The sequence below is a fragment of the Phyllobates terribilis genome, unplaced genomic scaffold (genome assembly GCF_046119375.1).
Source record: "Phyllobates terribilis strain yellow unplaced genomic scaffold, ASM4611937v1 Scaffold_12__6_contigs__length_324123572, whole genome shotgun sequence".
Taxonomy (NCBI): Eukaryota; Metazoa; Chordata; class Amphibia; order Anura; family Dendrobatidae; genus Phyllobates; species Phyllobates terribilis.
In genome coordinates, this window is record NW_027362772.1 from 275,237,672 (window position 1) to 275,253,117 (window position 15,446).

Genomic DNA, 15,446 nt, shown 5'->3' on the forward strand with positions numbered 1-15,446 from the left:
AGCCCCGCTCTTCCAGACGCACCTTTTCCTCCTCATTTTACCGGTGGACCGGAATGGACATGCCAACTAAGTCACAGGAATTTATTGAACAATTAAATAGAATGAAAACAGACCCAATCTACGAAATTTTGGTTTCCTCTTCGTCAGGATCATCTGAGGAAGGGGAAACCCAAAACGCATAGATTGGTGCGGTTTTCATTTCTCCTCTGTCTGGCGCTCCTCTTTTTTTGTTTCACTTGTTTTCATGGTGTTTATTGTGTCCAGAGCCCAGACAACCAGTATTGGTAGCAGCGATCTGACTAAAGAGGAAGCCCCACCACTCATAGTGTACGTCTGGTATCTTTCATTTTTCCAAACCCCAGCGTACACTTGGAAGCTCCAAGTTGGCCTCTTTTTTTCTGTTTTTTCTTTCCTTGCATACTAGAAAGTCAAATCTATGCAAGCTATCTGTGCTACAAATTCACACCAACCTTAGAAAATTTGTGGAAGGATACAATAAATGAATTGGATGAGAAGGGGATGAGAATCTAGTTGGCATGTGATAGTAGGTATTCAGATCATACACTTACATTCATGTTACTGCCCGCTTCATCTGACAATTGAGGGGAATCCTGACAGTGTGCCTAATGCATGCTAGTGTGCAGCCACATAGAGTAACTGCAGGTATTTAGCTCTAGCCCAGAAAACCCTTTTAATATTCAGTTAGAAACCAGTCAGCTGTTAGATTGCCATTATTACTTTGCCAGGTCAAAAAGTACTTAATCCCTTCCCGACAACCACCATACATGACCTGCGCATGGTGAGTATGCGACTATAGAACATGTTCACTCCCCATGGGCAAGTGTCAGCTGTGTTATACAGCCAACCTCTGCCTCTAACAGCAGCAAACAGAGCTAGGTTTATGGCCAAATTAATTATTCTGTCAATCTCTGACAGTTGCAGATTGATGGCACAATCCTCGTGGCTCACTGATTCAGGTGTGGCATGATTGCAGGGCATTGATGGGATTCTATGAGCATAAAGGATCCACTAAAGACCCCCATTGTTGCCACATTTGTTCTTTCTTTAAGCCAAACATGTATGATAGTTTCAATTCAAAAGTATTGCAGTGTATTATACAAGCAATTTGTTCCAGTCCCATAGAGTGCTAAAAAAAAGTTTAAATAGATTTTAAAACTAAACCTATTTAAAATATATAATATATATATAGTGACAAAGTCACTGGTAGTGTGTCGGAAGGGAGATATGTTTCACTGAGGCTGTTAGCCTCCGTGATGTGAAACATGGAAGTTTCTCCTGTACAATTAGGTGCAGAGAGGGTTTACAAGGGCCATGTTTTTAGTGGATGGCGATGTTCAGGGTGGGACACCATACACCATATCTCCAATCCAGGGAGTGGTCTGGGCTTTAAATATCCAGCCTTTACACTCAGGTGTGTTCAGTGTTTGGAAAAACCTGCTCCAGAGAGGAGCTTGCATGTGCTGTGCTTAACCGTGGGTGCCTAACCCTGAGTAGTCAGATGCCGGCCAATATACAGACTGTGCTGTAACTTTGTATTTTGTTTTGCTTTTATGCCGAATGGGCTGTGTTTTCTTTATGAACTCCAGGTTAGTTTATGACGCTTAATAAACTAACCCGAAATTTAAAGAGACAGTGTTACTTGTCTATCTCCGCATACAGCCGAGCGAGTTGCTTTGCCACAATAAAGGCTGGAGGCCGGAAGTTCTCAGTGATGGTGCTGCACAGTATAGCTCAGTCAACAGTATAGTGGATGTGGGTGGGTACTGTGTATCTGCCCCCTATTCAAATCAATATATTTACAAACTTAGTTTAACCATAATTATACTGACCAGAAGAATTATATTAGAAGATAGATTTTACCATACACTGAACTTCATGAAAAGCCGATCACCCAAACCAGGGTAGAATTGGATTTTGAAAGTCATAGGAAACCTTGCGGTAACCTGATATTCATCTCACCTATGGACCGAGGATCTCCTCTGCATGGATGGTCTTATAGTATAGCAAGGAACAATGAAGAGGAAAGGAAGGTACATCCTGCACTGGGTCCTCATAAAAAATTCTTCTTTATTGCAAATCCATAAAAACTCCAGACATAGAGTAATCGCAGACGCGTTTCAGACGGTTACGTCCTTAGTCATTGCATCTAGTGCGGGCTGTACCTTCCTTTCCTTAGCATTGCATTTTGTTTCACCAATTTACCCCACTTGGACTTAAAAAATAGGTAAAAAAAATATTTTATATGGTTAAGATAATGGAGTCATTCAATACTACAACTCGTCCCATTAAAAGAAGGTGTCAAAAGAAAAAAAGGAATGTCTTTTGGAAGAAAGGCAGAAAAAAATAAAAAATTTGCCACAGCCGGAAGGGGGAAGGCAAAAGAGTGAAACTTGGACTTTGATAAAAACTACTCTCATATCTCCAAAGAAAAAACTCGTTGTTGTTGTTGTTTTTATTTGATTTTTTTTATGCTTCTATTACAGCTTGTAAAATGCATAAAGCAACTGAACTTTTCTATAATCTTATGATTCACTGCCTTCAGTCTGCACATACTTCATATAAATGAACCCTGGACCTACTTTCATTACCGAGGTCACGAGGCTTCATGGTTAATTACATATTTATGTTCAGGTTATTTAATAATTATTAGGTCATTTTACAGTAGATTGCGGTTTCACAAGTTTAAGTGAATCTGGTTAATTTTTAACAAAGCAAAACCGTTCAATTGCAGCAGACTCCCGCTCGTTATTTTTTTAAGGTTGAACTCGCACCTTTCAGCTATTTTTGCCAATCTGCAATAAAATACAGTATGAGTCAGAATATATTATGGAGGTAAACAAATGTGCAGTAATGAGAAACTTTATAGAAAAATATCAGATAATTGCACATTTCTATTTCGCATCCTGCACTGAGTCAGTATTAAACAGCAGGAACTCTTGGATGCACTGTCTATCACTGCCGATATAATGCACATGATCCGTCATTATAAATTCTTTATTGGAGACGGTAAGAAGTACATTGCGTGCTTAGTAAGCATCAACACTGATAATGACATTTACTAATTTTCTTTTGTTTATTATGCTTTATTTAAGAAACTTTTTATGTTGCTGTTGACTACAAGAGCTCCAAAATTTTCTAGAACGACAATAAAAATAAATCGGAGAGAGTTGGACGTGTGGCCAATAGAGTTGGTGAGAATCCATTCACAGGACTCGGTTCAGCGATCTGTGGCCATCATACAAGAGTCATGAGAACCCCCTTTTTATTTGCCAGCACCCATGGCTCCTCTTTACACTAACCGACCTGGTGCAACGTCATATGTGCGTCACGATGCAACAATGTCATCCATGCAATGCCGGTGTAAACTAATAAAAAGGAGATCCTTGGAGGCGCTTGCCTTCCAATGGTCAGTTTATTGAATTGGCTCCTCCACCGGGTCCTGTGAATCGATTAACCCCAACTTTAGTGGCCACCTTGTCTTTGACAGATGCTTGTGGCCGTGCCCCAATCTTGAGATGGAGATGTAGGACCTGCATTTATCGTACACTTACTGAAAATGATGCTGATGTTTTAAAAGATGGAAATAAACCTTTAATTCCTCTTAGACGTCTTAGTAGCAGTTAAAGCTTTGTTCTTCAGGTACTTTTCTGATTGTAAATCCCAGAACTTTATAGATGATTCCATTAATTGCTGCCTCTACTGATTTTGTACACCTTGTTTTATAGGTTCAATATCTTTTCCTCATTTTAATAGATAAAAAGTAAACTCTTTTTAAAGGGACTCTGTCAACACAGAATGACCACTCAAACCAAGTACTTGTGCTCGGTGTACCCTTGGTGTGGACAAATGTTTAAGAGAACCTTCCTGCCTACTTTTTATGGAAGTGTGATGCCAAAAAATGCAATTCTGGCATTTAGATTTTCCTAATCTTTATGGTGTTTAATTATTTTTATACTTTTGATATATCTTTACTTATCTTTACTCTTTTTAGTCCCCTCTGGGGACTTGAACCGGTGTTCATCTGTTTGTTGTATTACATACTGTTATACCATTATGTTTCAGTATATAATGCAAATCTGTCTACTTTTAAACATCATGATGTGCCTGAGCCTCATAAAAGGACCAAGATGGCCTTCAGCAGACCCCCGACTACCATGATAATGCATAATTTCCCTGTGATTGGGTTACATAAAGTCAATGGAAGCCAATACTTGCAAGCATCGGCATCTGTTCTATTTAAATGCTCCAGCATCAGCTGTTAGCCAACTTTTTAATTTAGCTATCATCTGCCACTTGTGGCTCGGGCTTAGGTCCTGCTCCTGCTGCACACACCCTGACCCACTCAATGAAGGATTTATCCATCATGGTGTGTTAACGGGTTAAGTGGAGAAGGCAGTTCAGGAATGAAGCTGTGAGAATTCTCAAGAGATAGTGAAGGTTGAAACCAAGGCACACAGAGCTCAAATCCACCATGCATTATTACAGGAACATATCCACTCAAGAAATGTGAAATTAGGAGTGGGTTCCAAACTGCATATGAGGGAGTCTGAAAATGAAAGGACAAATGGAAGAGGCATCTTAAGTCCAAAAAACTACTACCATGTAAAATAAAAAATACATATACAGTAAAGACCTAAAGTTTGGACACACCTTCTCATTTAAAGATTTTTCTGTATTTTCATGACTCTGAAGGCATCAAAACTATGAATTAACACATGTGGAATTATATTCTTAACAAAAAAAGTGTGAAACAACTGAAAATATGTCTTATATTCTAGGTTCTTCAAAGTAGCCACCTTTTGCTTTGATGACTACTTTGCACACTCTTGGCATTTTCCTGATGAGCTTCAAGAGGTAGTCACCGGAAATGGTTTTCACTTCACAGGTGTGCCCTGTCAGGTTTAATAAGTGGGATTTCTTGCCTTATAAATAAGGTTGGGACCATCAGTTGTGTTGTACAGAAGTCAGGTGGATACACAGCTGATAGTCCTACTAATAGACTGTTAGAATTTCTATTATGGCAAGAAAAAAGCAGCTAAGTAAAGAAAAACGAGTGGCCATCATTACTTTAAGAAATGAAGGTCAGTCAGTGTGAAAAATTGGGAAAACTTTGAAAGTGTCCCCAAGTGCAGTTGCAAAAACCATCAAACGCTACAAAGAAACTGGCTCACATGAGGACCGCCCTAGGAAAGGAAGACCAAGAGTCACCTCTGCTTCTGAGGATAAGTTTATCCGAGTCACCAGCCTCAGAAATTGCAGGTTAACAGCAGCTCAGATTAGAGACCAGGTCAATGTCACACTGAGTTCTAGCAGCAGACACATCTCTACAACAACTGTTAAGAGGAGACTTTGTGCAGCAGGCCTTCATGGTAAAATAGCAGCCATGAAACCACTGCTAAGGACAGGCAACAAGCAGAAGAGACTTGTTTGGGCTAAAGAACACAAGGAATGGACATTAGACCAGTGGAAATCTGTGCTTTGGTCTGATGAGTCCAAATTTGAGATCTTTGGTTCCAACCACCGTGTCTTTGTGCGACGCAGAAAAGGTGAACGGATGGACTCTACATGCCTGGTTCCCACCGTGAAGCATGGAGGAGGAGGTGTGATGGTGTGGGGGTGCTTTGCTGATGACACTGTTGGGGATTTATTCAAAATTGAAGGCATACTGAACCAGAATGGCTACCACAGCATCTTGCAGCGGCATGCTATTCCATCCGGTTTGCGTTTAGTTGGACCATCATTTATTTTTCAACAGGACAATGACACCAAACACACCACCAGTCTGTGTAAGGGCTATTTGACCAAGAGGGAGAGTGATGGGGTGCTACGCCAAATGACCTGGCCTCCACAGTCACCAGACCTGAACCCAATCGAGATGGTTTGGGGTGAGTTGGACCACAGAGTGAAGACAAAAGGGCCGACAAGTGCTAAGCATTAGAGATGAGCGTTGTTCTACTCGAACTGTTCGCCAATCTCAAATTCAAGCTGTTTTGGGCGGTGTTCGAGCCGTTCGGCGAACACGAACAATTTGAGAAAAATTCGGCTGTTCGAGGTTATGTTCGATAACTGTTCATGCACCAAAATCATAACTGGATTTTTTCTCAGTAATGATGAAAATTAATGTTAATACGCAGTTTGAGTGTACAGCGGGGTGGGGGGAGGGGCAGGGGATGGATCTCTGCAGGAACAATGAAGATCTCCATTTTTTTTTCTCTTTCCCGCATTTGCAGTGGGGAGGTGCAATCTGTCAGCCTATCAGCAGCGCACACACGGAGCGAAGTGCTTTTTTTCACACAAGCAAGGGCATGTGTCATTGGCAGTGTATGTCACATGTCCTTGCCCTATAAGACCAAGCCATTTTCCCCGTCGCCACCATTTTCTCACTGCTGCAGCTGCGTGTTAGACGGCACCGCTGTTGCTGTGTGCGCTATACCTTGTTAATTTCAAGCCAATTTTCGCACAAATCTACAGATAGCTTGGGAGTAGGGAATAGTTGTGATTGCAGTCCTTTTAAGGACTAGGTTACAGCATTTCCTACGACTTTTATCAGGCAGGTCTGTGCTCTTAAATAGATAGATTGTGGGAGTAAAGACTAATTGTAATTGGAGTCCTTTTCAGGACTAGGTTACATCAGTTCCTATCAGTTTTTGCCAGGCAGGTTTGTGCCAGTGCTGTGCAAGTTTTTTTCACAGCATTTGGCTGAATCTAGCAAAGCTAATCCTTTTTGGCCTATTGCAGAGTGTGTTAGTCAGTGGAGTAGCCTATCTGTGTTGCAAGATATACCACCTGTGTATAGAATACCAATTTTTTTACTGCACCTAGTGAAGTAAAATCTTTTGGGCATAGCATCATTCTATTAGTCCATCTATACTGACCTCCATCAGGTTGCAAATTGGATATAATTTTTTCTGCATCTAGCTCTGAAAAAATATTGGGCTTCTAGCTGTGTGTGGCACTTGTTCTATTAATCCATCTATACAGACCTCCATCAGGTTGCAAACTGAATATATTTTTTTCTGCATCTACCTCTGAAAAAATATTGGGCTTCTAGCTGTGTGTGGGACTTGTTCTATTAATCCATCTATACAGACCTCCATCAGGTTGCAAACTGAATATATTTTTTTCTGCATCTACCTCTGAAAAAATATTGGGCTTCTAGCTGTGTGTGGGACTTGTTCTATTAATCCATCTATACAGACCTCCATCAGGTTGCAAACTGAATATATTTTTTTCTGCATCTACCTCTGAAAAAATATTGGGCTTCTAGCTGTGTGTGGGACTTGTTCTATTAATCCATCTATACAGACCTCCATCAGGTTGCAAACTGAATATATTTTTTTCTGCATCTACCTCTGAAAAATAATTGGGCTTCTAGCTGTGTGTGGGACTTGTTCTATTAATCCATCTATACAGACCTCCATCAGGTTGCAAACTGAATATATTTTTTTCTGCATCTACCTCTGAAAAAATATTGGGCTTCTAGCTATGTGTGGGACTTGTTGTATTAGTCCATCTATACTGACCTCCATCAGGTTGCAAACTGAATATATTTTTTTCTGCATCTACCTCTGAAAAAATATTGGGCTTCTAGCTGTGTGTGGGACTTGTTGTATTAGTCCATCTATACTGACCTCCATCAGGTTGCAAACTGAATATATTTTTTTCTGCATCTACCTCTGAAAAAATATTGGGCTTCTAGCTGTGTGTGGGACTTGTTCTATTAATCCATCTATACAGACCTCCATCAGGTTGGAAACTGAATATATTTTTTTCTGCATCTACCTCTGAAAAAATATTGGGCTTCTAGCTGTGTGTGGGACTTGTTCTATTAATCCATCTATACAGACCTCCATCAGGTTGCAAACTGAATATATTTTTTTCTGCATCTACCTCTGAAAAAATATTGGGCTTCTAGCTGTGTGTGGGACTTGTTCTATTAATCCATCTATACAGACCTCCATCAGGTTGCAAACTGAATATATTTTTTTCTGCATCTACCTCTGAAAAAATATTGGGCTTCTAGCTGTGTGTGGGACTTGTTCTATTAATCCATCTATACAGACCTCCATCAGGTTGCAAACTGAATATATTTTTTTCTGCATCTACCTCTGAAAAAATATTGGGCTTCTAGCTGTGTGTGGGACTTGTTGTATTAGTCCATCTATACTGACCTCCATCAGGTTGCAAACTGAATATATTTTTTTCTGCATCTACCTCTGAAAAAATATTGGGCTTCTAGCTGTGTGTGGGACTTGTTGTATTAGTCCATCTATACTGACCTCCATCAGGTTGCAAACTGAATATATTTTTTTCTGCATCTACCTCTGAAAAAATATTGGGCTTCTAGCTGTGTGTGGGACTTGTTCTATTAATCCATCTATACAGACCTCCATCAGGTTGCAAACTGAATATATTTTTTTCTGCATCTACCTCTGAAAAAATATTGGGCTTCTAGCTGTGTGTGGGACTTGTTCTATTAATCCATCTATACAGACCTCCATCAGGTTGCAAACTGAATATATTTTTTTCTGCATCTACCTCTGAAAAAATATTGGGCTTCTAGCTGTGTGTGGGACTTGTTGTATTAGTCCATCTATACTGACCTCCATCAGGTTGCAAACTGAATATATTTTTTTCTGCATCTACCTCTGAAAAAATATTGGGCTTCTAGCTGTGTGTGGGACTTGTTGTATTAGTCCATCTATACTGACCTCCATCAGGTTGCAAACTGAATATATTTTTTTCTGCATCTACCTCTGAAAAAATATTGGGCTTCTAGCTGTGTGTGGGACTTGTTCTATTAATCCATCTATACAGACCTCCATCAGGTTGGAAACTGAATATATTTTTTTCTGCATCTACCTCTGAAAAAATATTGGGCTTCTAGCTGTGTGTGGGACTTGTTCTATTAATCCATCTATACAGACCTCCATCAGGTTGCAAACTGAATATATTTTTTTCTGCATCTACCTCTGAAAAAATATTGGGCTTCTAGCTGTGTGTGGGACTTGTTCTATTAATCCATCTATACAGACCTCCATCAGGTTGCAAACTGAATATATTTTTTTCTGCATCTACCTCTGAAAAAATATTGGGCTTCTAGCTGTGTGTGGGACTTGTTGTATTAGTCCATCTATACTGACCTCCATCAGGTTGCAAACTGAATATATTTTTTTCTGCATCTACCTCTGAAAAAATATTGGGCTTCTAGCTGTGTGTGGGACTTGTTGTATTAGTCCATCTATACTGACCTCCATGAGGTTGCAAACTGAATATATTTTTTTCTGCATCTACCTCTGAAAAATATTGGGCTTCTAGCTGTGTGTGGGACTGGTTCTATTAATCCATCTATACAGTCCTCCATCAGGTTGCAAACTGAATATATTTTTTTCTGCATCTACCTCTGAAAAAATATTGGGCTTCTAGCTGTGTGTGGGACTTGTTCTATTAATCCATCTATACAGACCTCCATCTGGTTGCAAACTGAATATATTTTTTTCTGCATCTACCTCTGAAAAAATATTGGGCTTCTAGCTGTGTGTGGGACTTGTTCTATTAATCCATCTATACAGACCTCCATCAGGTTGCAAACTGAATATATTTTTTTCTGCATCTACCTCTGAAAAAATATTGGGCTTCTAGCTGTGTGTGGGACTTGTTGTATTAGTCCATCTATACTGAGCTCCATCAGGTTGCAAACTGAAAACATTTTTTTCTGCATCTACCTCTGAAAAAATATTGGGCTTCTAGCTGTGTGTGGGACTTGTTGTATTAGTCCATCTATACTGACCTCCATCAGGTTGCAAACTGAATATATTTTTTTCTGCATCTACCTCTGAAAAAATATTGAGCTTCTAGCTGTGTGTGGGACTTGTTCTATTAATCCATCTATACAGACCTCCATCAGGTTGCAAACTGAATATATTTTTTTCTGCATCTACCTCTGAAAACATATTGGGCTTCTAGCTGTGTGTGGGACTTGTTCTATTAATCCATCTATACAGACCTCCATCAGGTTGCAAACTGAATATATTTTTTTCTGCATCTACCTCTGAAAAAATATTGGGCTTCTAGCTGTGTGTGGGACTTGTTCTATTAATCCATCTATACAGACCTCCATCAGGTTGCAAACTGAATATATTTTTTTCTTCATCTACCTCTGAAAAAATATTGGGCTTCTAGCTGTGTGTGGGACTTGTTGTATTAGTCAATCTATACTGACCTCCATCAGGTTGCAAACTGAATATATTTTTTTCTGCATCTACCTCTGAAAAAATATTGGGCTTCTAGCTGTGTGTTGGACTTGTTGTATTAGTCCATCTATACTGACCTCCATCAGGTTGCAAACTGAATATATTTTTTTCTGCATCTACCTCTGAAAAAATATTGGACTTCTAGCTGTGTGTGGGACTTGTTGTATTAGTCCATCTATACTGACCTCCATCAGGTTGCAAACTGAATATATTTTTTTCTGCATCTACCTCTGAAAAAATATTGGGCTTCTAGCTGTGTGTGGGACTTGTTGTATTAGTCCATCTATACTGACCTCCATCAGGTTGCAAACTGAATATATTTTTTTCTGCATCTACCTCTGAAAAAATATTGGGCTTCTAGCTGTGTGTGGGACTTGTTCTATTAATCCATCTATACAGACCTCCATCAGGTTGCAAACTGAATATATTTTTTTCTGCATCTACCTCTAAAAAATATTGGGCTTCTAGCTGTGTGTGGGACTTGTTCTATTAATCCATCTATACAGACATCCATCAGGTTGCAAACTGAATATATTTTTTTCTGCATCTACCTCTGAAAACATATTGGGCTTCTAGCTGTGTGTGGGACTTGTTCTATTAATCCATCTATACAGACCTCCATCAGGTTGCAAACTGAATATATTTTTTTCTGCATCTACCTCTGAAAAAATATTGGGCTTCTAGCTGTGTGTGGGACTTGTTCTATTAATCCATCTATACAGACCTCCATCAGGTTGCAAGCTGAATATATTTTTTTCTGCATCTACCTCTGAAAAAATATTGGGCTTCTAGCTGTGTGTGGGACTTGTTCTATTAATCCATCTATACAGACATCCATCAGGTTGCAAACTGAATATATTTTTTTCTGCATCTACCTCTGAAAAAATATTGGGCTTCTAGCTGTGTGTGGGACTTGTTCTATTAATCCATCTATACAGACCTCCATCAGGTTGCAAACTGAATATATTTTTTTCTGCATCTACCTCTGAAAAAATATTGGGCTTCTAGCTGTGTGTGGGACTTGTTCTATTAATCCATCTATACAGACCTCCATCAGGTTGCAAATTGAATATAATTTTTTTCTGCATCTAACCCAGCCAATAGTTTTGGCCTAATACCACAGTTTGGCCACTCAGCTCTGCTCGGTTCCCATCCATTGTTTTTTTGTGCAAACAACTCCAGAGTTTTGAATTAGTTAACCACCAAAATGAGTGGAAAAAGGCCTGCTGCTGGTGGAAAGGGGAATAGGCGTGTTGGGAAGGGGAAAAAAGGTTGTGTCCGTGGGGTAGGTGTTAAAGCAACAGTAACATCTGCAGAAGAAAGACCATCTTCCAGCCAAACTAAAATGTCTACTTCTTTTAGCGGACAATGTGATAAGATCCCTTTTTTACGGCCACGCCAATCGCTACAAATTCCAGATGAGGCACAAAAACAGCAGGTGCTTCAACGGATATCAAGTGCTCCTTTAAGTGGGCTCTCCTCCACATCAACTTCAACATCACAAATACTCCAGTCCTCAAAGGTGTCACCCCAATCGCACTTGCTTCCTCACAGCTCCCAAATCTCCAGCTGCCCGTCTGAGTATGAGGTAGAACAGATGGTTGAGTCTGCAGAGCTGTTTACTCATACTATAGCCTGGGAATCAGAGGTCGACTCCAGCGCTTCTGTGAATCCAGACGAGGAAATGATCTGCACTGATGCCCAGAATCTTTATGAGTCGGATCCAGGACCAGACGCAGAAGGTTCTGACCATAATGTAGACCCTCATTCCCAAACTGTAAATCCTGTTGGTTTAGACAATGAGGAAGACGATGATAAGACTCAAATACCTGATTGGAGCGACAACTTTAGTTTTTTGTCAGGGCAGGAACAGGTTGGCTCTGAGGACGACGGGTGTGATAACGCACAGGGTGATGATGATGAGGTTGGAGATCCCACTTACTGTCAACCCACAGTCAGCCAAGAGATGAGGTCAGCAGAGGAGGTGGAGGAAGATGCTAGTGACGACGAGGTCAGGTTGCGCCTTCCTGGACAGAGACGTAGTACTGGAAGCACGTCAACAACTGCATCCTCAAACACAACTCTGCCTCTCACCACAAGTCGTGGTGGCTCTTCAGGTCGCATGGGTGCTAAGCCTTGCATAGCCTGGGCATATTTTCAGATCGATAAAGATGACCCAACTCGTGTTATCTGTAACATTTGTCATCAAAAGCTAAGTAGAGGCCAAAAAATACATAGTTTGAGTACTTCATGCATGAACCGGCACATGGACATGAAGCATAAGTTGCAGTGGGAAGCTCAGTGTGCTACAATGCGGCCTAGCTGGCCGGGCCAACCACCGTCTGCCATATCTTGTGCATCCGCGGCCTCTTCATCCTCTGTGACAGGGGGGACAGCAGTCACACCTGTTTTGGGGCGCAGACCTGCCACCTCTTTACCCGCAACAGCCAGCGTGATTGGCAGGTCATCATTTTCTTTGGAGGTGGTAACACCAGCTGGTGTTGAGCGCTGTCCGACATCGATAGCACCACCTTTGGATCAAGGCAACCTAACATGTCCGCCTGCATCTTCCTCACAGACCGGCAGTTTGCCGGGGACACCCTTATCAACCCCGTCTAAGCATAATAGCCAGCCCTCGGTCCCTCAGATGTGGACAAGTAAAAGACCATTTCCTCCTAGCCATGAGAAAGCTAAGAGGTTGAATTTCACCATCTGCAAGCTCTTGGCTACAGAAATGCTGCCTTTCCGCCTGGTGGACACAGAGGATTTTCGAGACCTTATGTCCGTCGCAGTGCCCCAGTACCAGATGCCCAGTCGGCACTACTTCTCAAAGAATGTCGCACACAACATCACCGCTTCTTTGAGAAACTCTGTGTGTGACAGGGTGCATTTCACCACAGACACTTGGACGAGTAGGCATGGACAGGGGCGTTACATGTCGCTGACTGGGCACTGGGTAACTATGGTGACAGCAGGACAAGGGGCTGCTGTCCAAGTCTTGCCGTCCCCACGAGTTGTGCGTCAATCCTCTTTATGTCAAAGTTCCTCCACTGCTTCTGCCTCCTCAACCTCCTCTTGGTCTTCCACCTGCACCCAAAGCCTGTCTGGTCATGCCACAAGCTTTCTAACTGCGCAGAAGGGATCCTGCACACCTCCTTACTATGCTGGCAGTAGGGCTCAACGTCATCAGGCGGTTTTTACATTGAAATGTCTGGGAAATGTGAGTCACACAGCTGAGGAGTTGTGGTCAGCTCTGGAGAACCAATTTCATGAATGGTTGTCTCCACTGGACCTGAAACCAGGGAAGGCCGTGTGCGACAATGCTTCAAACCTGGGTGCGGCCCTTCGTCGGGGCAATGTCACACACGTGCCTTGTATGGCTCACGTGTTGAACCTGGTTGTCCAGCAATTTTTAGCCCACTATCCCAGACTAGATGGCCTTCTGCAGAGGGCACGGTCGCTGTGTGCTCACTTCCGCCGTTCGCATCCCGCAGCTCAGCGACTTACATCTCTACAGAAGTCGTTGGGCCTGCCACTTCACCGGTTAAATGCGATGTGCCTACCCGGTGGAATTCAACTCTGCACATGTTGCAGCGACTGTGGCAGCACCGACAAGCCCTGGTGCAATACGTTCTGACGTATAGCCTGGGCCAACGAGATTCAGAGGTGGGGCAAATCACGCTGGAGGAGTGGTCTCAGATCAGGGACCTATGCACCCTTCTGCACAGTTTTGAAATGGCGACGAAGATGTTTAGTGCTGACGATGCCATTATCAGCATGACTATTCCGGTGATTTACATGCTGGAGCACATGTTAAACAGAATTCGGAGTCAGGTGGTGGCACAAGAGGAGGTGGAGGAAGTAGAGGTGGAGGAGTTGTATGCGGAAGGGCTAACATCTGCAAGGTCCAGACGGTCGGCAGCACCAAGGCGGCAGGCATGTGAGGGTGGGGGAGATGGTTTTACCAGGGCGCATGGTAGCAGCCAAACTAGTGAGGAAGGTGCAGGAGCCCAGGAAGAAGTGGAGGACGAACTGATGGAAGACTCATCAGATGAGGGAGACCTTGATCACATTTCTGTTGTGCGAGGTTGGGGGGAGAGGACAGAGGAAGGAAGCATGATTGTTACCTCGCCACCAACACAACAGGGACTTGGTGCTCCTGGATGCGCAACACACATGAGTGCCTTCTTGCTGCACTACCTGCAACATGACCCTCGAATTGTGAGAATTAGAAATAATCCTGACTACTGGGTTGCCACACTGTTAGATCCCCGGTACAAAAGTAAATTTGCAGAAATTATTCCTGCCATAGAAAGGGATGCACGCATGCAGGAGTATCAGCAGAGACTGTTGCAGAATCTTACATGTGCTTTTCCACAAAATACCAGTGGTGCACGTAGTGAATCTCACAGTTCCAACTTGCCAACCGTGGGACCGTCAAGTGTTCAGCACTCAAACCGTAACAGAACCACAGTATCTGCTGGTAACATCAATTTTGCGGAATCATTTCACCACTTTTTTAGCCCATCCTTTGCAAGGCCACAGGAGACAAGAAGTCTGACACATAGTCAACGCCTAGAGACGATGGTACAGGAGTATCTCCAAGTAAACATTGAAGCCACGACTGTGTCACTGGACCCTTGCTCTTTTTGGGCTTCCAATCTGGATAAATGGCCGGAGCTAGCCACTTACGCCTTGGAGATCTTGTCATTCCCCGCAGCCAGCGTTCTGTCTGAACGTGTGTTCAGCACTGCTGGTGGTGTGCTGACAGATAAGCGCACGCGGCTCTCCACTGATAATGTAGACAGACTCACGTTCATAAAGATGAACAAATCATGGATCCGAAACAACTTTTCTACCCCTGTGTCATCCTGGGGAGAGTAAAAGCTTGATGATTGGTTAAAATAACCCTACCAACCGTTTTAAGCTTTCAAATTACTAATCATGTTTATCTGTATCTTTGCTGGAAAATAATTTGGGCTTTGTAGCAGTGTGCAGCACTGATTCTATTAGGCCATCTATAATAAGCTCCACCAGATTTAAAATTACTAATCATGTTTATCTGTATCTTGACTGGAAAATAATTTGGGCTTTGTAGCAGTGTGCAGCACTGATCCTATTAGGCCATCTATACTAAAGCTTCACCAGATTTAAAATTAATAATAATTTTTA